At 56.5% G+C, this 22458-nt stretch overlaps 1 protein-coding gene across 10 annotated transcripts in view; it reads right to left on the minus strand.

Moving 5' to 3' along the window:
* ELFN2 (extracellular leucine rich repeat and fibronectin type III domain containing 2) overlaps positions 1-22458 on the minus strand; it is a 57161-nt gene that overhangs the window by 29592 nt on the left and 5111 nt on the right. The window contains exons 1-4 of one of the 10 annotated variants that reach the window (XR_016037663.1): positions 21048-21261; positions 18589-18736; positions 16575-16693; positions 11137-11359 (exon numbers count right to left, since the gene is read on the minus strand). The gene's annotated coding sequence lies outside the window, so the exon portion shown is untranslated. Of the gene's footprint in view, positions 1-11136; positions 11360-16574; positions 16694-18588; positions 18737-19092; positions 19287-19374; positions 19437-20377; positions 20531-20553; positions 21262-22458 lie in introns of those variants that run through there. The other 9 variants (XM_088837220.1, XR_016037662.1, XM_088837216.1 and 6 more) reach the window with 9 other exon arrangements.

Below are 22458 nucleotides of genomic sequence, written 5' to 3' on the forward strand. Positions count from 1 at the left end.
AGGCAAATTCTTACAATATCTCCATTTTACAGACAACAAAACGAAGGCACAAAGGATCTTCCCAAAGCCTTGCAGCTATAAGTGTGGAGCTGGGCATGCAGCGCTGGGCAGAGAACAATCAGCACAGGATGGGTCCTCACTAATGATATTCCTTTCCAGCTCAGACCTTTCCTTTAATCCTTCAAAGACATCCTGAATAAGCTGGCCTCTCCCATCTCCACTGAAACCACCCCCTGGGTCTCCTTCCACCTTCACAGAGCGAACCCTCTCGCCCTCAGTGGGCTGGATCCAGTACCACTTCTCCCCTGAGCCTTTCCTGAGCTCCACCACCCTCCGTCCTCTCCATCGCCACCCGCTAAAGTTCCCCAGACGGGTCCCGTGGTCTGGCAAACAGACACCTAGAAGACCCTGCCTCTGCTCAGTCCCTGCACAGCTGCCTGAAGAAAGTTCTTGAAGCATTGGCAGGTTCATGGAGCGCCTCTCTGCTCAGAAGCCTCTGGGGCCTCCCAGGCCCTTATCCCCACAGTCAAGATCAGGCTTGGTCCCATCTCTGCAACTCTGCCCTCCAACACCCTGCCTACAATGAGGCTACTGTCCAGAGACATGGCACCCCACTCTGCACACAAATGCCTCCACACACACATGCCTGTGCACACACATGCCTACGCATACGTGCCTTCCCCACAGATGCCTGCACACACACATGTCTGTGCACACACATGCCTGTGCACACACATGCCTACGCATACGTGCCTTCCCCACACTTGCCTGCACACACACACGTCTGTGCACACGTGCCTTCCCCACACATGCCTGCACACACACATGCCTGCACATATACACACCTACACACACACTCCTGTACACACACGTCTGTGCACACATGCCTTCCCCACACATGCCTGCACACACACATGCCTGTGCACAAACATGCCTGTACACACACACGCCCGTGCACACATGCCTCCCACACACATGCCTGCACACACGTGCCTCCGCCACAACCTGCCTGACTCCTCCTACTTGGGACTCTCCCTCGAGCCCCGCTCTACCACACCAGCCTCCCACTCCTCAGCCTGACCCCAGAAGAGCACCTTGGAGAACTCCCCTCACCAACTCTTCAGCTCTTCCCACTCCTTCTGTCCTGATCTGCATCATCCACAATACCGTTTCTGAAAGCCAGTGGCAGGCTCCCTCTTGCTGGAAGACTACACAGTCTGGACTCCTCTGGCCTGCCTGGGGCTCACAGGCCCTGCCGAGACTCCCGCACCCTCCTTCCCCACTCCAAGGTCCTCACATGGGAGCTTCTTACCCTTCTCACCCAACACCTCTTGGCTTTCCCCTTGAAATGGCCACAACCTGGCAAGTCCCACTCCCGCCTCCTGCCGGCTACTCCTCAGACTCAAAGCCACCTCCCACAGGAAGCCTTCCAGCCCACCCAGGTATCAGTCAGCCTCATCTGCCTTCCGCTTGGCTGTGGGATTCCTAATGGCAGCGACTGTTCTCATTCACCCCTCAATTCCCCAGAACCCTGCATGATGCTCAGCCCACACCAGACGCTGGAGAACTGTCTGCTGAATAAACACGCCGCTTCCCTCTTGAGCTCCCGGAGGCAGAGGGAACAAGTTCCATTAGCCAACCGTGACCAATATGAATCCACCCGCTTCTGCCCACCTCCGCCAGCCTCCAATGGCTCACATGAACTACTGCTGTGGCCCTCACCTTCCTCCCTGCCGTCACCCTCACCTGCATGCTACTCCCATCAGGCCTGAAGAACCTCCACAGCCCTCCCTGACTTCCTGTCTTCACCTCTCTCTGCACTCGTGTGCTCCAGCCCCAGGGAAGGCCACTTTGTTCCTCTGGGTAAACGAAAGAATGAGAGTTTGCAGCTTCCTAACCCTCGACCCTCATTGCACCTGTTTTTTGAGTGCAGCCTCTAAGCCTCTGAAGGGCAGGACATGGCTTACTCTTCCCAAGACCCCCAATACCCAGCACAGAGCAGGAGTTCAAAAGTTTCCATAAATGAGGGACTTCCCTGGTGGTCCAGTGGTTAAGAATCCGCCCTGTGATGCAGGGGCCTGGGTTTTGATCCCTGGTCAGGGAACTAAGATCCACATGCCCAGAAGCAACTAAATCCATGCACACCAACTACTAAAGCCTGAAGCCCATGCACCCTGGAGCCCAAGCGCCACAACTAGAGAGTCTATGCATCGCAACGAAGATCCCACGTGATGCAACTAAGACCTGACACAGCCAAATAAACAAACTCTGGTTGTTTAATCGCTCAGTCGTGTCTGACTCTCTGCGACCCCAAGGACTGCAGCACTCCAGGCTTCCCTGTCCATCACCAACTCCCGAAGTTTGCTCAAACTCGTGTCCATTGAGTCAGTGATGCCATCCAACCATCTCATCTTCTGTCACCCCCTTCTCCTTCTGCCCTCAATCTTTCTCAGCAACAAAAACAAATGAATGAGTGCTGGATTCAAATCCTGACGCTCCTGCCTGGGCCTGTTTCCTCACTGCAGTCCTTGATCTTCCTTCTCCAAGGCTGGGGGTGACGGGAGCACAAGGGATGTGAGGATCAAAAGGTGGAGATCAAATGACAGCAGCGCCTGAAAGTGCTGTAAAACCACACATCACTACACACCTGGAAGGGACTTTTCATTCCAAAGCAGTGAAAATGAGGCTGAGGTTAAGTATTTCACGGACTCATTCATTTAGTACCATTTCTCAAGCCCTGAGGCAGGAGCAGGGCCTCCCAGTGCTCTGGACACAGTGGTTCTGCCCTGAGGACATTCACAGCTCAAAGGCAGGAGTGCAGGAGACCAGGCATCTCAGGGAGAAGGTCAGGGAGCCATGGGGCTTCAAGACAAAGTGGCTGAGATCCAGTCGGGGTTCCAGGAAGGCCTCCTAGAAAAGGGGTCTGCCAGTTCTCAGATCATCCAGCTCCACTGGAAACAAAGGGACCCAAAGAGCCAGGTTAACTAGGAATATGGGCAGGCAAGCCCCACAAGCCAATGTCATCTCAGATGAGCATGTACTACTACTACCGTCCCCCTTTTACAGGTGAGAAAAATTGAGGCCCGGAGAGCTGAAACCACATGTCTCAGGTCTCCCAGCTCTTGGGCAGCCAAGCTGGTGGTCTCTTGGGCCTCCTGCATCTTCTGAGGCCCCTGGAGAGACTAGAAACCATGTTTAGAACATTCAACCTCTGAACCAAGGGCCACGCCACTCTGATGGCATCCAGGTCAGCTGCTTCCAGACACATCAAGGACAGCCACAGCTGTTGGTGCCAGGCACACAGTGGGCCATCAGGAAACAGATCTGAAGAAATCCCAGAAAATAGCTGCTTCCTGTGAGCTGAGGGGCAGCTCCCTGGGGGGCTGGTGAGGGTTTAGATACCACACTGGGCCCAGGGAGCCCTTCCTTGAATGCATGCAAATGAATGGCATAAATTTCTATTTACTTAACTTCACAAATGCTAACAAGCTCATAAAAAATAAGTTATTCTTCCTCAGCGCCACAACACCCTGCGTTTGTTTAATTTTGTTTTCCCTCCTTCTCCCAGCCTCCTCTCCAACAGAAACGAAAAGCCACATCTTTGGGGCTTTCCCTGCCAAGTGGGTCTGCCCTTCCCCCTCCCCCATTCTGCCCCCCAGATAGGAAACCAAAGTCCCGGGAATGGGCCCTGCTCTCTCCCCCACAGCTGTGTGATCTTGGGCTCTGACTTAACCTCTCTGGTTTAACTGGCTCAGTTACCAAGTAACTGAGCTGGCCGTGCACTCAGCTGGCCTCTGGGTCAGCGTGAGGATCAAATATGGTAATCCTAGTGAAGTGCTGAGTCTGCTCCAGGCACATAACAAGCCCTCAATGAATGTCAGACCTTGTTATTATGTAAAGAAGAGTTAAATAGCTCCCTTCCAGTTAATCCACCTGTAGGGTTTGCCTTCTGGGGCCAACTGGCTGCCCATGGATAGGTTTTGTTGGTGGGTTCAGAGCTGATGCAAATCTGGGTTTGATGCTATGAGGCAGAGCCTTTACCACAGGCCCTACCACACCCTACTGCCTTCCTCGGCCCGGATGCTCACATTTTGTGACGAAGTCCCCATGGGCATCTGAGTTAGCTACCCCTAGTTTATGCCTCTCAAAAGCGTTTCCAGTGGGTCATTGATCACATCATTAGGCCCAACTCACAGATGAGGAAACAGGCTCATGGATGGGCAGCGACTTACCCACAGTCCCTGAGGGAGGGGCTGCAGAATCAAGGAGAGTTCCCTCCCCCGTCCCGGCCCGTTTTCTCTCCAGAGCCCCTGCCTCACCATGCCAGCTTAAGAGCCACCTCCCTGGTGGCTTCCCTGGAAGAGCAAATGGCCTAGTAGCCAGACGATGGCAAGCCTAGCAGAGCCCAGCACCGGGGCCTCCAAAAGATGGGGCCTGGGCGTCAGAGCTGCCCTTTCTTCCCAGGTCCCCTCTATAACATCTACCTTGAGTGCACTTCCAGGAATGGCCCTAGCCAGACAGTGCACCTCGTTTGCCCACACTGGCCCCCTTCTGCTGGCACAAAGCCTAATATAGCCATGCCCCCAATAGCCAGCTCCAATCAGTTACCACCAGCTACAGCCCCATGAGCTCCCATTTCGCAGAAGAGAAAACTGAGGCCCAGGCAGGAGAAGAACATTCCCTATGGTTACTGTGAGGGAGACTCAAGCCCTGGCTTTTGAAGACCTGGCTTGTCCCACCCTCCAGCCAGCATCAACTAGCAAGATCCAGAAAGCAGGGCCAACACTGGAAGGGACAGCCCCTGGGGCACCAGCTACAACTGCCACCACTGTCCCCCACCCATGCTGGCCTCGATTTTCCCATCTGCAGTGCAACGGGACACAGTGAGCCCGTCCTAGAGAGCAGAGAGGTAAGGCTGGGAGCCTCAACAAGTCAACAGTGTGGCCGTGATCACCATCCTCAACTTCCCCAAGAAGAAGGTGGGACCACTGTCCCCTGTGTTCCTCACAACCCCTCTCACAGGGAAGCCCCTGGCCTGCAGGCAGCAGAGGAACAGAAGCAACGAGTGCTTAGCACAGACTAAACATTAATACCACGCTGGGCGCTTTTCACACTCACTAGGTGGACGCTGTCATGCCCATTTTCCAGACAAGTAGAAGCACAAAGCGTAAGTAACTTGCTCAGGGTCACCCAGGAAGAGACAGTGCAGAGTGGACTGGTGGACAGACCAACAGACAAAAGATGGAGAACACAACCCTGGCTGTTGGTGTCCAGTCAGCAAGATGCAGGCTTAGAGGATGCCGGGAAGGTCAGGATGGAGGAGGCAGAGCTGAGTCAGAACCTGTGGCCAGGGTAGGGGGCCTCATAGCTGCTGCCAGCTGTAGCTCTAACAGCTCCCGACCCTGGACACCTGCCGCTGAGTCCACATGCCCACTGCTAGTCTCAATGGTATCACCAGTTCAGGCCACTTTCATTCTTCCTTTCTTACCAGTCTCTCAAAGCCATTCCAGGGTACCCCTCCCCAGGTAGGTCGAGTCATAGCGTGGTTCCCAGTGGTTCAGGACCTTGCCCAAGCTCCCACCAAGCCAAGAGCGACCGAGTGGGGACGTGAACCCAGCTCTTCGATACACCTATCCTCTCCCTCCTCAATTCTCCAAGGGCACAAGGGCACCACCAGCTGCTGCTGGGGAAGAGGGTGGGGCCAGGGCCTTGAGGGGTGGGACCGAGAGAGGCAGGGGCGGGGCCTAGGAGGTAGTGGGGCAGGCCGGAGAGAGAAGACTGGATCCCAGTTGCCTTGGCAACAGAACTAATTAATTCCAACTCTGGTTCCATCTGTGCCTTGGCTGGATGGGTGGTTTGGGCTCGCGGGTGTTTATTTTGAAGGAAGGGGAGAGAAGTGGGAGGAGCTGGGAGGCTGTGGTCTCGGGGGCTAGTAGGGGCTGACACCCCCATAACGCTCACATATAGCATCCCCACCCCCAACAGGAAGAGACAGGTTCCGGCCTCCAGAGACAATCTCAGACCTCCTCCCAGGGAGGCAGCGCTCATCCTAGCCCAAACACTGCCTGGCTCAAAGGGCAGACAGCAGGGCCTGCTGTATGCACACACGTGCACACACACATGGACACAGATGGGGGAGAACATAGGCTCCACAAGAAACTTGGGTTCAGATGCCAGCTTAGCTTTCTGAGTCTCAGCTTCCCCATCTGCAAAATGGGCAACACTGTTCCCTGCAAAGGGCTCTTGGAATTAGAAGGATGTCCCCAGTGCAGGGGAGGGAATGTTCTGCTGAGGGTGATTCTGGCCATCAAACTGCTTACGCAGAACCCAGAAGGTAGCACTTCTGAGAAACTGGAATGGAGCCAGGAGAAAAGATCACGGCAGAGGAGAGGGAGAGGGAGCCCAGAGACAGTAGCCCTGTAGCTGGGCCAAGTCCAGAAGCTAGGCTAAGGAACTTAGACTTAAGCCCCAGGACAAGGGGGGACCAGTGACATGCTAGGGAGCCCAGGCCAACAGAAGAGTGCAGGATGAATTGGGGAAAATGAGAGCTGGCCTTTGAGGAGGCTGCTGTGATAGTCTAGACTCATGATGGTGACTCAACGCAGATAAGGGTAGCAGGGAGGACAGGCAATGGGATAATCAGAGAGCAGGACTTGGTGACCTACAGGCTAGGAGGCCAGGGGTGAAGTTCAGAGATGACTTCCAGGTCCAGGTGGCTAGCTGAAGTGGCTGGCTGAATGATGGCAATGCCCACACTGGAACAGGAAACTTCAGAGAAGAAGCTAACGGGCCAGAAGGTAGGAGGAGAGAGGAAGAGCCTGCATTGGACAAGCTGAGTTTTGGGGGCCAGAGAGACACCCCAAAAGACATGTCCAGTCAGCAGGTAGCCACGCCCATTGCCCAACAGCCAGAGGCAGGGCACAGAGAAGGATGAGACCTGTGCATTCCCTGTACATGGCTGCTAAGAGGAACCAAGGAGGCAGAGGGATTGCCCAGAGACCAGGCAGGCAGGATTAGCCCTCAGGGATGGACACAGCTGGGAGCTGACACTCATGCTCGGGAACCTGCCACACGGCTGCACCAGGACCCAGACCAGCCAGGTTCAAATCCCAGACCCTTCACCTCACCATCTGTTAGAGCCTGGGCAAGTCATTTCACCTCTCTGAGCCTCAACTTACCCATCTGTAAAATGGAAATAAAAGTAATACCTACCCCATAGGATATTATGAGGAGGGCCATCCCCCTGGACCCTTAGGCTGAGCCCCAGAGACATAGGCTCTCCAGGAACGAGCCCTTTCAGGGAGGCTAGAGGCCACTGACCTTTGCTGAGCACCTGCCAGGCACAGGGCACCTCACAGGGGTTTTAGATCACACACAGCCGCAATCAAGGAGGAAGGGCCTGGAGTCAGATGGCACCTGGCTAAATCCTGGGTCCCCTACTTGCTAACTGGGACCAGGAGAGGCCCCTCGCCTCCCTGGACTTTGGCTTTTGAGACTGTGAGATGGGGTAATTAGGGTGTCTGCCATGGTTCCTGGGATCACTGTGAGCATGGAATGTGGAAACAGGGAAAGCATCTGTCACCTGCCTGGCACCCAGAAAGCACTACATAAATCTTCACTTAGTTGCCATCAATACAACTGCTGTTACCGCTCTTCCCCACAACACAAGAAGGTAGATGGACTGGCCCCCATCTAACCAAGGAGAAGGACAAAGGCCTCACCCACCATAGTGTCCAGGACCTGGACCGGCCACCATCTGGTCAGAGGATCCTCTCTCCCCCAGCCCAGGGCAGGGCCACATGAGACCGCCTGGGTATGAACCCTGCCCTGGCTGCTCCGAGCTGTGTGACCTTAGATTAGTCACCTCACCTCCCTGAGCCTTAGATTCTGAGCCTGAAGAAATGAGGGTCCCCTACCTGCACCATCATCTGAGGATTGAGCAAGGAAATACACAAAAGGCATCTAGCCGAGGGAATGTACACAGTAGGTGCTCAATAAAAGCAGCAGTTATGATTAATTTTTGGATGTGAAGACCTGAAGGAAGGAATGAATATAGACAAGCTCTGACAGAGGGGGTCCCAGGTGTGATGCCCTCCCAGGACCACGCAACCACCAGGGGGTTGCAGCCTGGGCACTCACCCACAGGCACACCTGCCCTGACATTCCTCCACTAGGCCACCCCAGTCGACTGTGCCCCCCAACCACACCCACACCCACCCCTGCCACCCCTGCAGCGAGCACAGAGCCACGCGTGCTCCCATCCAGCCCCGTGACCGACCCGGCCGTCCCTCCCCCTCCCCCGCTCTGCATCTGCTCAATTAGGGAAACCGGGGAGTGAAGAAAACAAAGACTTAATTTCTGAGCTAATCAGCCTGCCTCATTCTAATTACCATCCTCCCGGGCATTGGGGCAGACTTCCCGGGGGAGGCAGAGGGGGAGTCTGGTCCCCAGGAATGACACCCCTTCCCCCAAAGCCTAAGACAGCTCAGTGTTGGGGTGCGGGGACCAGAAGACTTGGGCAGGTGGGCCTTCAAGGTGGGGGATGGAAGAAGGGGACACAGAGAAGTCATTGGGTTCACACCAGGGAATGTACCTTGGTGGGGGGGTGTGATTTGGACAGATCACACCATCCCAGGGCCCCCTTCCAGGACCCCTGCCCCTTCCTGGGACAGCCTCAGGCTGTGGGGGAGGCCCCAGAGCAGGTGCCTCGGTAGGTGTCCAGCCCACGGCCTTGGCAGAGAGATGGACAGATGGACACTTTAAAGCTAAAAAGCTAGAAAATTGAGCAATGATCAGCGTGAAGCTTTTGAATCATGGCATAGAGTATGTGAGCATTTTGGAGTGTGTGTTTGTGTGTGTGTGTGCTGCATCTGTTTACGAATGCACAGAGGGCTCAGGATGGGAGCCAGGAGGCCTAGCTGCAGTTCCCAGCTTGGCCCTGGGCAACTCTCCACCCCCCGCTGAAATTCAGACTCTCCCAGGAGACAGTGCTGGAGGGATCACTGCTAAGGTCGCTTATTCCTCAACCATTGCTTACTGAGCATCTACTGCGTATGCACCACTGTGTTAGGGATACAGGCTCAGCTGTGAAGGGACCAACGACGTCCCTGTGCTCAGGGCTCCCGCTGTGGTGGACGGGCCGGGGAGGCAGATGTAAGCAGATCCACAGAGCGCAGGCTGGAGAAAAATCCCCTGCAGTGCATAGAACCTACAGAATGTGAACCAGTGTGACCAGGACAGAGCTACTGTAGGAAGGGTTGCTGCTGCATTCCTTAGAAAAGGCCCTGCTCAGCAATGACTTCAGATAATCGGGACCATCTGTGGGCCCCAGTACAAGTCCCTTCTTTGTTCTGGGCCTCAGTTTCCCATTTGCAACAACGAAGGAGCAGGACCAGAGGGTCTCCAGGGTTCACCCCAGCCCTCACAGGAGAGGACGCTCCATTGTTTCTCCACGGTGGGTGCGTCTGTGTGTGTCCCAGCCCCGGGCGGGCCGGCTGCACCAGGTGGGAGGTGTCCCGAGTGATGAGAGGGACTGGTGGTACACCCCCTCAGACCCATCCTTTCCTAATCACAGGCTTCCAAGGGCACATACTCCCCTCTCCTGGCACAGGGCACCCCTTAAGCTGCCTCCCTCTCACCCTGTCATGGGGCCATCACAGCTGCCACCACGTGCTGAGTACCCCCCACACCTCATTGTACCAAATTCTCCTAACAGCCCTGCCAAGTAGATACTATTACCCTGTTTTACATATGGGGCAACCGAAGCTTGGCTAGGGCAAGTGTCTTACTCAGTAAATGATACACTAGACACTCAAATCTGGCCTGATCCCAAGCTTCCACAACTACTGGGTGCCAAGACCACCTTCCTGGACCACAGTCATTGCTCAGACCAGGGGACCAGGCTGGCCTAGGAGTCAGTTCAAGCACTGCCCTCTACAGACTGCCGTGGGCATGCAACACAGCAAAGCAGTTGGGACAGCCCCGGAAGCCGGATGGCTCAGGCTCAAATCCCAGTCGCACCACTGACTCCCTGTGTGACCATGGGCAGAATCCTTAACCTCTTGGGGCCTTGATTTCCCCATCTGTAAAATGGGGATAATGGTATTTTGCTGGACTGTTGTGAGTTTTAAATTTCTATAAAGTTCTTCAAACCGTGCCTGTACAAGGTAAATGTTATACATGTGTGTGTGCTCAGTCACTCAGTCCTGTCCAACTCTTTGTGGTCCCATGGACTGTAGCCCACAAAGATCCGCTGTCCATGAGGTTTCCCAGGCAGGAATGCTGGGGCGGGTTGCCATTTCCTCCTCCAGGGTATCTTCCCCACCCAGGGAATGAACCCACATCGCTTCTGTCTTCTGCATAAGAACCTGCAAACGAGTTCTTTACCACTAATGCTTCCTGGAAAGCTCCAAATGTTATATGGATGTTGTTAAATAAAAGGAATGAATGACTCGCTTTGATTCCACGGGCAGCCTGAGAATTGGGTCCCACTGAGGGCTGGGGTAGAGCCAACACTCAAACCCTGGGCCCTCTCTTGATAGCACTGAGGTGTCTCCAGCTCAGTCCGGAGAACAAAGAAGTTCTGGGACTGACCAGACTCAGGTCCCTGGGGGTGAGAGTGCAGCCTGGGGGTCAAGCCTCTAGACCCTGTCCCCACCTCCTGAATCTCCTCCTTCTGGGGGCTGGGACTCACCCACCTGTCCTTCCCCCAGCTCCAGAAGGCTTCGGGCACTCTTGTGACTACTCAGGGGACCTGGGCAGCCAGGTCATAAAGCAGCTTCCCTTGGTCCTGGGACCCAGCAGGTGGGGATGGCAAGGAGTGGCTTGGCCCCCAGCACTGCTACAGCCATCTTGATTCAGGCATCCTGCTCTGGGGACAGCTGGGGACTTCCTGGCTTGGGACCCCCACACCCTACTGCTCCCCAGGCTCCAGTGGGCCCTGCAGGAAGGAAACCCATTCAGAATGGGGGTACTGCCTAAAACCCTCAGCCCACAGTGGAGCACAGCCGGCCACACTCAGCCCTGGCAGCAGACCCCCACAAATGAGGGGACAAGGAAGCCAGCTGTCACAGGGCAGCCGGCTGGGTGAGAGATTGGAGGATTTGAAGTCACGCACTATTAGTGAAAGTGGAAAAACTGTAATTGACCCAGTCACCCATAACACAGCCAGACACGTGAGGGGACCCCAGTGCCTGAGGGGAGATACTGGAGCGCGCAGTCACGGCCTCCTGAGTAGAGACGGCAAGTCAAACCCCATGGGCAAAAGGCTGGTGTTCAAGTGTCTGTAGGTGCCTGGAAACATGGTCAAGGTCTCCAGTGATGCGGGGGCAGCAGCTGTCCCAGAGTACGTGTCAGGCCCCTAGTTAGAAAGAAGGTGCACACATTCACATGCTGTTTTACATGCATACACTCCAACACATTGCAAACACATGAAACCACTCCAGGTGCTTGTGCTCACACCCACGCATACCCGGCTCTAGTCCATCCATCTCCCTCAGGTGGCTGAGGGAAGGATACGAAGGCTGCCCCAAACAGACAGGGAAGGTCAGGCTGTTGGGGGTTGGTGCAGGCCAGAGGGTGGGCAGTTGCTGACAGAGGAGATAGAGGCCAAGCTAAGAAAGCTCAGACAGGCCCTGGGTGACCCTGTTCCACCTGCAGCAATTTCAGCCTGGCCCAGAGGTGCCATGGAAAATGAAAGTGCCCGAGCTAGATGTTGCCACACCACGTTCTACCTTCAAGCCTGGCCACTCAGGGCAGGGTGACCCTGGGCCAGTACCTCTGTGGTCATCAGCCTGCCCGTGGGTGCAGGTGTTCGGGCAGATCCCCTAGCTGGAAATCTCCAGAGTTCCAGGGTCCTGATTTCCCATCAAATCCCACCTCCCCACTGTCCCCAGGGCCCTCAGCATCTGCAGCTGCCTTGGGAGACCCAGATGGTCTCCAAGGACAGCTCCCACCTCAAGCTCCCTCCCGAGTCCAGGACAGAATTTCTGGGTCAGCTGCCATCTCAACCAAGATGGGAGTTCCATCTCTAAAGCCCCTCGCCTGCCAGCAATCTCAGCACCAAATCAGTAAGGGGAAGAGGAGGAGGAGGATGGCAGGCAGTAGGTATCAACAGCGTCAGCACAGGACTGGAAGGGTGCTGCCTTTTAATCCTCACAAAAGCCTTTGATCCCATTTTACAGATGAAGACACTAAGGTTCAGAAAATGATCCGCCCAGAGCCAGGCAGCCAGAAAGCGGATGAATGAGCTGGGATGGAACCGATGCTGCCTACTCTAAAACTCATTATCTCTCTCCACAGCGTCTTGCTCGGCAGGCACTGGGGAGAGTGGGAGGAGCTGCAGTGGCAGACACCCCCACATTTCCTGCCCTGGCATCCCAGGTTTTGGGATTCCACAAGCCACCGCCTGTCCTCAACAGCCTGAAAGGTGGTGGCTGGAATGGCCGTGAAGCCCTTGCCTGCCTAATCCCAGGAAACCCAAGAAGCAGAGTTAGCATTTATTGAGTACTCACTGTATGCCAGGCACAGGGCTAAGCACTTTATACTATCAGCCTTATGAGGTGGTTACTATATTTATTTCCATTCTACAGGTGAGAATACTGAGGCACTTATGGGTAGAACTGGGGGGAGACCCAAAACCTGAACTCACATGCTTGACCACTGTGTCACCCCCTTTTACAGCCCCAGGAGTTTCTCTGTTCTGACCTGCTGTCCCTAAGCCAGAACCCCACAGTGGCTGGCAAATGCAAAAAAGGCCTTGCTCCCCCAGGCTCTGCTGAGCTCCAGGGCCCCTGAACCACCAAGGCCTGGGGTACCTGCTCTGCTCTGCCAACCCTTTTCTGTGGTCTGCCTCCTGCCAGGATGCTGAGGGTCCTCTGCTAGCCCCAACTCTACCCTCGAGGTCCAGAAAGAGTGAGGGACCAGGTAGAGTCACACAGCAAGTCAGAGGCAGGAAGGAGCCCTGTCTCCACCTAAGAGCTCAGCCTAGACTCTGCCCTCCCTCTTACGCCTGTAAAGATAGAAGCCGGGTTAGTGGAGCTGTGACCATGGGTGGAGGCAGAGGGTGGCGGAATGGGCTTTTGGCAGCTTCCGGAACTCTTCACTCAACTCCCAACAGCCCTGTGGGCCTACTCTGTGCTCCTCCCTCCAGCCCCATTTCATTCCATCCCCTCCAGGAGCCCGGCAGTGTCCCCATTTCACAGATAAGCAAACTGAGACTCAGGCACTCATGACCACTCAGAATCAGGACCTAACCCACCAGGCCTTGCTTCCCACCACTAAACAGGCCCTCTTGTAGGCCCCGCCTTGAATCCAACTCCTTCTCAGTCCTCAGGGACCACCTCTTCCAGGAAGTCTTCCCAGAATTCAGGGAGACTCCACTCAGTTGCACCATCCTCTCTTCCTGCACTCAGAAAGCAGATGGTTCCAGAAACACCTGCAGTGCTCCCACCCTCAGACTGGGGCTGTGTCTCCCTCAGACAAGGATCCTGGTGGCCTGGCCTCTCCCCACCTCCCCTAAGACCTGAGGCTCCCAGAGGACAGGGCCACCACACTCTCCTTCCTTCAGACCAGGAGTCATGAGAGTGGGACTCCCACCCCCTCCTCCTGCCCCTCCATCCACAGAGCCCCCGGCCCAAGGCTCTGCCCCAAGCAGGACCTCAGACCACGCCCACGGCCCCTCCTCTCACTCCCTCCTGGCACTGGTTCAGGCCTGACCCGTACCAGGCAGGCTACCCCCTCCCCTGTCTTGTCCATGAATCCCACCTCTGTTGGGTACCACAGACCCCCCTTTCTCCTCCCCAAACAAATGGGGTCTTCAGTGAGACACTGGGATAACCACATACAAGGCTAGATCTATTCTCCGGGTGAGTGAGGCTGCCAGCACTCAGTGGGAGGGAGTTGGGTTGGTGGGAGCGGTCTGCCCATCCACAACCCCTTGAGGTCCAGCCTCTGAAATCAGGGCCACTCTAAACTCCCATCCTGGAGGGCTGATACCAACAGCCCTCCCCAGGGAACCCCAGAGCAGACCCACCCCAGACACTTTCATCACTCTCTCCCCTCCTCCAACACAGAGGAGACAGAAGCCTCTGAGCCTAGGTTCAGATCCCTGCTCTTGCCCTGTGGAAGACTTCCCCAACCCTGAGTCTGGGCATTTGGAAAATGGGTATAACAAACCTACTCTGCAGGGGCTGCTGCGACTGTGAAAGGGGATACATACAGGAATGGCCCTGGCGCATAGTAGGTGCTCAATTAAAACCTTCTCTCTCCTCTCTGATCTCTCTCTTTTTCTAAGGGCAGTAGGGGTGGAGTGGACTAGAGAGACCAGGCTGCTAGGGAAGAAAATGGCCTGTCCCAAGCACAGAAAAAGTCCCCTGTTCAGAACTCAAAACTTCAAACCCCTCAGGGCTGGCAGTGGGGCCTCTGGAGACTGGGGTGATTCAGTAGATGCTGTTTTCCTACCTTGGGAAGGGGACCGTGGAGGCAAGCCTGCAAACCAAAGCTCAAAGCCCACTGCCTCCCAGAAGCCAGCTGAGATCAGCCAAGATAGTATCCCCATTTTATGGACAAGTAAACTGACACACAGAGTGATTAATTTGCCTAAGGCCACACAGCTAGTGGGCAGCTGAACTGATCTCTTTTGACAATTCTGGCTGCTAGCAAAATCTTTTCCTTCTAGCAGGAGCCTTCCCTACTTAAAGGCCTTTCTGTGATTCTGCCTCTCTGTTCGGAGTAAAGTCTAAACTCTATAGCCTAAAATGCAAAACTCCCCACAGCAAGGAGGTGTGGTATCGCAGGAAAAGGACTTGACCCGGAATCAGCCCAATCTGGGGTCAAGTGCCAGGTCTGCCACCTACTTCCGGTTGTGTGTCCATGGGCAACTACCAACCTTCCCGAGAGCCACTTTCTTCATGTGTAAAATGGGGACGATGAGATGACCCTCCAGGGTAGCTGGCAGGTTACCCATCCATGCTGTCATCATGTATTTATTGAACATCTACTATGTGCCAGGTCCCATTCAAGGCCCTAAGGACAGAGCAGGGAACAAGACGGAAAAAGCTCCTACCTTCATGGATCTGATACTCTATGACAGTAGGAGGGCAGATAATAAGTGCTCAGGAGCTCAGTCACATCAGACTCTGCGATCCTTTGGACTGTAGCCTGCCAGGCTCCTCTATCCATGGGATTTTTCAAGCAAGAATACTGGAGTGGGTTGCCATGCCTTCCTTCAGGGTGTCTTCCAGACCCAGGGATTGAACTCACATCTCCTGCGTCTCCTGCACTGCAGGAGGATTCTTCACCGCTGAACCATTGGAGAAGCCCCAAGGGTAATAAACAAGCAAATAAACAAAATAGCAAAGGCTTCATTAGGGGTTATAAGGAAACAGAGAGAAAGAACCAAAACAACGAACAGAGTGGTAGGGGGTTGGGGGAGCTCCCTGAGGAGTCGACGATGAGCCAGAACAGGAGACGGCCATACCACAAGCCTGAGGAGCAGCAATGGGCACAGAAAGAACAGTCACTCCTGTAGAAGGAACAGCAAGTGCAAAGGCTGGGGAATTCAGTGAGACCTGGAGCATGTGGGAAAATGCCTGGCACATAGCAGAAAATCGGTAGAGAGCAGATGTCAGTATTACTGCTATGAACCCTTTAAGCTTCTTGAACCTGGCTTTCTTTCTGCTTCTGGAAAATGAGATGCCGTGTGGATTCAAGGGACTCCTAGATCTCTTGCACATATCTGAACTCATTTAACAGAACCCTTGTTCCATTATTATTCCTCCCATCTTGCAGGTGGGGAGACTGAGGCTCCCGAGACCCCACAGCCCATGAAGGGCATCATGAGGACATGAACCTGGGTCTTGCAATCCTCAGCCGTTGCCCCCGCCAGTCTTCTGTGGTCTCACTGCACTTAGAGCACTCGCTTCCTCCTCCACCCCATCCGAAGACGGCGCTGACTGCTACAAAGTCTCTTGTGACTAATAGAGGTCTGTACCTGGTTGGGCCCACTTCTGTCATTTGGGGCCACCCAGGACCACTTCCTTCCCTCTTACCCAACTCAGCCTGAAAGGTGAAACCTGAAGGTTCTAGAAAGAGCAGCTGCCACTCTAGGAAACACCTCCCTGTATGTTTTAACTTCATTCCCCTGCCTCACATCGTCAAGGTGATCTAGCGATTCTCACTATGCCCATTACACAGATGAAGAAACTGAGGTCCAGAAAGGCAGAGAAAAGTTGCCAAGGCCCTAGGCAGTGGCAGAGGCAGGATCTGAACTCAGATCTCTGTCACTAGAAAGACATCCTGCTGGTCACTTCCCAGACCCCTCAGATGGCCCTCTTTGTATATCCTTTTCAGTCCCTTGCCTGGCTTGTCCTCTGGTGGTGCCAAGAAGGTTAACAGGAAAGCTTTCCCCCGATACTTCCAGGGTACCACCAGCCAGGGGTGGCTGAGCTGGCTCAGAACCCTGGGTCCCTGGGGAGGAAGCCAAGGGGCTACAGTACCCCGGCACAGCTAGGGGTACAAGGCCCACACGACTAAAGTGCACGCCCAGGCCCCTAGAGCGAGCAGGCAGGGAGTACCTGACAGGGAGCACCAGACAGCGAGTCAGCCTGGAGCACCGGACAGGGAGTCAGCTTCCATCCTGACTTGACAACCAGGCCCCGCCTCCTGCTTTCTTGATGTCAGGTCAGCACCTCCGCTGCTCAAGGAGCACAGAGAAGGACAAAATGAGGCAGATCTCTGGTGAGAAGTCACCCTGTCCACCCCAGGCAAGTAAGAAAGCCATTTTAAAGTCATTCTCTAAAGGAATTACGATAATGGTGGTAGCTACTACTTGCTGAGAGTCTACTGCATGCCAGGAACCAGGGCAGCCCAGAAGTTATCCCAAGTGACAGCAACCCTGAGACGCATCATCTCCATCTTACAGAAGGGGAAACTGAGGCACAGACTCAAACAGCTGTAAGCCACAGAGTCAGGATTTAAACTCTGTGCTCTTCCGTGTTGCCTCTTAGTGATGTTAGAATGGAATGTGTGCTTCTGGAGAATATCTGGGGACTGAGGGAAGAGAGACAACTCTGAATGGGGTGGGGAGGCTCTGGAGGAAGGAGTTAGGCCTGAAAAGTTGGACCTTTGGGGAGGCAGGCACCCAGGATCAAGCCCCAGTTCCAGGGCATCTGTGCTGTGTGACCTTGGGCGAGTCTCTTCCCCTCTCTGATACCTCAAAGGCAAGCATCAGTGCTGGGCTTCCCAGAGCTCAGCAAACATGAAAGAGAGGGAGAAAGTCATCTGGGGACAAGCAGGGAGGACGTGTCCAGATGAGGGATGAGTGAGGCCCTGAGAGGGAGCGGGCTCAAGGAGCAGAGGCAGGAGCATTTGGCCACAAAGTGGGCAGGAGGCCTGGGCAAGAGGAGGCCATGGGAGGAGGGAAGCCAGGGGTGCAGCAGGGGCCGCAGTCTGGACAGGACAGGACAGGATGAGCAATGGGAGCGGGGAGCACACCTCAGACAAACCCAGTGTGCCCCACTCCCGCCACCAAAGACCCCTCCTTCAGCCTGTGCCAGCAACATCGAGACCGAAGCAGCAGCCCCTCCCGCACCGTCCCCTCCGCTGGTCCTGCATGGAGCACCCACCCCCCACCCCCTCCCTGCACCAGCCCCCTCCAGAGCACCCAATAGCAGCCCTCCCCTGGGGAACCCCAACACCTTGCCCAGCCACAGCCCCTCCACATGGGGACCACTGCATCTTGGAGACATCTCCCTCTCCTTAGCAACCCCCAACACTAAGCCCAGAGAGCCAGCCTCCTCCCTCTGTCTCCTCCCCTCTCCATGGAGACCACAATGCCACAGCTCCCTTGCCACGGCAACCACCATCACTCAGCACCCCGCCTGGACAACAACTCCCTCCACGTGGCCACCACCAACACAGCCACGGTGACAGCGGCAGCCTTGGCCTCTCCTCTCCAGGGCCGCCACCAGCCCCAGCTGGGACAGCTACTGCCGGCTGCCCTGCCTGTGGCCTCCTAGTGTCAGACTGCTCGCCTGCCTCCTTCCAAGTTCAATGACACTGGATCTGGCCTGGTTCTGATGCCGCCGTTACTTCTCTGCTCCCAGCTCACTCCCAGCCCCTCAGTCTGCCCCTCTCTACACGGAAAGGCCCCCACCCAAGGCAGAAGAGGCCATGATCTCCCAGGCCATACCCTGGAAGCCAGTCCTTCCACCCCCAGTTGGGGCACAGATGCCCCCGGCCCTGCTAGGGCTCAGGCAGGCCCAGCTCAGGCTCTCAGCTGGGCTACAGGGCAGGAGTGGGGTCTCTGGGGCAGGAGTGGGGTCTCTGAGCCAGCAGGAGCTTCCTCCCCACCCTCCCCAGTGGACTGCCCCAGCCCCTCAAAGACCCACCGTTCTGCCAGCTGCCTCACAGGCCCTGTGGAAGGGAAGCTGGGGAGGAGCAGAGTGGGGGTGCCTGAAGCTGGGGGCAGGGGCGAGGGAACAGGAGGCAGAGGCCGGGCTACATCACGGGTTTTCAAGGCCAGGTCATGTGAGCCATGATCACACACAGTCACACACTCACACACCGTGAGAAGGACCCTGTTCTTACCAGATCTCTGCAGGCGGAAGGAGCCCTTCTGACCAGCGAAGCTCTGTCCCTGGCCTGGTCTCAGGCAGGTCCCCACGGTAACAGCAGCGGCGGTGGCAGCAGTGGGGTCTCAGGTGCGGCGGCAGCTCCTCACCCAAGTCCTCTCCTTCTGTGAGGAGGAGGAAGAGGAGGAGGAGGAGGCAAGGGGAGAAAGGGGAGGGAGGGAGAGGAGACGAGGGGGGGACAGCAGGAGGGAGGGAGGAGGGAAAAATGCTGAAGTCTTGAAGGGTACACTCACTTCTTTCTTAGGTTTCCCATGGCAACCGAATATACCACAAATGAATATCAGTGTGAGAAGAGGGAGGGAAGGAGTGGAAGGAGATGGAGGCAGAGATGGAGAAAGATGGAGCCAGAGAGATGGGGCGATGAGAGCAGAGAGGTGGAGACAGAAAGATGACGGGGCAAGAGACAGGGAGGGGAAGGGGCTCGAGACCCAGACGAAGGGATGGGGACTCCCCACCCTACCCCACAAGGTGCAGGGGTGAGAAGCGGGGAGCGGCGGGGGCCACAAGGCTTCTTCCAGTCTCTCCATGGCCCCTGGGCAGGAGGTGCAAACAACAGATGGAGAGATTTTCTGGGAGCTGAAGGGCCCCCATTCCCACCCACCTCATCCCTTCCCATGTCGTTCGCTCCTAGCTGGGCCCACAGCCTGGAGGGTCCTCCCAAGTCACGGTCCCAGCCCCACACCTCACTCCCCATCACAGACACACACCCAGGTGGGGATGGCCACACGCACCCCGCACTGACCTGATGCCCGGTTCCCACGCACACCCCTCCAACCACACCACCCTCTTCTTAGTCAACCCAACACCGACTGGGCCCGCCCCCTTCTACAGCTGGGCCTCTTCCTCTCTGCTGCAGGGAACAAGCACCCCTCCCCTACCCCAGCACATCTCTTGCTCAGAACTTTGCAAGGACCAGCACCCGCTCCTGTGGCCCCCACCTGTGCCCTACCAGGTGTAGTGTCTCTGCCCCACTGCTCACACACCCTGAGAGCAACATCTCTGCCTGACCTCCACCTGCAGAGACTCACAAAGCCCGGCAGACATGCCGACTCTGCCCTCCATCTGTGCGCACACGTGCACATGCATACACTCATCCCATCCCGTGGAGGCCCCTCTCTGCCTGGCCCCACACCTCAGCAGCCCAGATGGTACTCCTGGCCCTCCCCCGCAGGCAGGGGCTCACACCTCGGCCCCCTCGACACGGCCATTCACAAACATATTGTAGACCCACCGCACGCTGACAGCCAGCAGCAGCAATGAAACAGAAACACACACTCGGCCACCAACCCCCCCTATCCGCCCTCCCCGCAATGCCTCAAATCCACCACCCCCAGCCGGAGCGGATAAGGAAGCAGCCAGCTAGCTCCAGCTCCAGGTCCGGAGGGACACTCTTCCCCCTAGCTACGGGGCTCACACTTGACCCTGCACCCAGTGGCCAGCAGGGATGGGACGCACCCTGCAGGGATGGGCTACACACTATAACCTCACACACACCCCAGCACCCATGGGGCACACCCAGACAGCAAGCAACCCCCTAGAATTTCACTCTCTCTCAGACACACGTGTACACACAGACCCTGGGGTACTGGACCCAGCTGCCCACAGAATCCAGACACTGGGGCGTCTGCCCTAACTTGGCAACTGGCACATGTCTTAACACACCTGAGACCCTGCACAGACACAGGGCAACACACCTACACAAACACACCGGCCCCTGCTCACTGCGGACCATACCCCATACACACCCAAATAAACAAGCCCACAGGGGCCCCTGTAGACACACACAGGCCAACACATAGGTGCATCCCCAAGCTGGCTCACGCTGGGGGGGCCACTCTGCACACGCATGGCCACGCCTGCATCCCCGCCCATCTCTCCCAGGGCAGTTCACAGAGGCACACCCCATCCGGCCCACACCCACCTGACCCACACACCCCATCGAAAACACGGGGCCTCGGCGGGGCCTCGTTTCGGTCGCCCCCTCGGCCCCGTTTCCGTGGGCGCGGGCCGGTTTACGATCGCGCGCAGCGCGCCGAGCCCAGAGGCCGTGAAATTGGCTTCGAGCGCCGGGAGATGCGGCTGCAAATTCTAAGCACAGGGAAGTAAGGCGGAAACCCGGCCGACGCGGCCGGGCCGGCGGCGCGGGGCTGGGGCTCCGCGCAGCGGCGGGCGGCCGGGATGGGACCCTCGCGGGTCCCGGCTGCCGCGCTCTCGGCGTGGCGGAGGCCGTGTGGGCTCTCTTGCCCGCTCGGTCCTCCTCCCCCGCCCCTCCGGCTCTGGCTCTGGCCCCGCCGCCGCGCACGTGCCCAGTAGGGGGCCCGGGTACACCGCGTGGGCCAGCCTGGGACTCGCCCCCTGGGCGGAGACACCCCGCCGCCCGCCAGGCCCCGGACCTGCCTCGGCCAGAGTGCCCACCAGATGAGCAGCCTCGGGCCGCCGCTACGCGACTCTGCGTCGCCGCCTCCTCCTGGACGCCTTCCTGGCTCTCGGCCCTCCTCCTCCCGGCTGCTCAGCTCCGCACTCCACCCCCGCCTCTGGCCTCTGCTCACAGGCACAGCCGCAGGCTCAGCTCCACCCGCGTCCTCGCACCAAACGCAGGGAGACGCGAGGGCATCGCTCCTTCCAAGATCCTGGGGCAGGCCCTCTCCAGCCGCACTTCCTCCCCACCCCACCGCACTTCAGTTCTTTACCAGCAGTGAGGCCTTGAACTGTGACCCATCAGCAACCAACCCATCAGTAACCGTGACTCTGCCTCCATCTCTCCTCTGTGCAACAGCGAGGATGCAGAGGGTCGTTCTGAGGGTTTGACGAAGGACTCCTTGAGCAGGTTTAGAACAGCAGTCAGCGAACACGAAGGTTATTAGTCAGTGTTAGTCAGTATCGGCCTGGGTCTTAATGTTGTGTCACCAAAGGGAGGGCGTCTAGCTTCTCTGTGTTCAGCCCCCCTTCGGAAATCGGATATGGCTTTGATGCCTACCAGGTTGCGTGGGAGGAGTCCGGAAGATCCCCTGGAATAGGCAGCAGCCCCTTCAGCTGCCATCCACCCCACAAACAGGGTGAATTCATCTTCTGGAAATGCACTAAAAATGCAGGTTCCTGGGCTCCCCATCGACCCTACTGAATCGAAATCTCTGCCAGCAGGGCCTGAGGATCTGCATCTAAATAAGTACCCACAGACTCTGATCCTCTCTGACAGAAAGGATAATGCTGGATTTCTTAGCTCTGATTTTAGGGTTATTTAGGTTGTTGTGTGGTTGATCTCCAAACTTCATGTCCAGACTCATTGTCCCAAATTCCACTCCGGGCTTTCCTACCTCCAGACCTCAGCTCACATGGTCTCCACCTGGCATGCCCCCACCCCAGAGGCCAGCTGGACCTCTTCCACAATCCTCCAGCCAAAATTAAACAAGATAATAGACAGTGTTTTGCCCTGAGCCTGGCTCGTAGTGGGCGTGCAATCCTGGGGACTCTGCAGTGCCCAAAGCAGAAGCCATCCCCACCTCTCCAGCTCTGCTTCCGAGACCGGCTCATTACCAGTCCCTGGTCTGCCGGGCCACAGACTAACAGGGACCGCCTGTCAAGCAAGCCCTACTGCGTGCAGGCCCCATGCCAGGCACCTGGCAGACAATCCGGGTGTCTCCTCAGGACAGGAACTCATCTCTGGGAGTTCCTGTCTGAATCCCAGGCACAGCAGTTATACCTGAGTGAGACATCCTTGTAATAGTATGTATGTGTGTGTGTGTGTGTGTGTGAACTGAATACAAAATACATCAGCCCATTCTCAGTAGCTGGTAGATGAAAGAAAGTTGTTCTTCAAGTACCTTTT

The sequence above is a fragment of the Moschus berezovskii genome, chromosome 6, assembly GCF_049115385.1.
Source record: "Moschus berezovskii isolate FMDL1 chromosome 6, NW_MosBer_1.0, whole genome shotgun sequence".
In the NCBI taxonomy this organism is placed as follows: Eukaryota; Metazoa; Chordata; class Mammalia; order Artiodactyla; family Moschidae; genus Moschus; species Moschus berezovskii.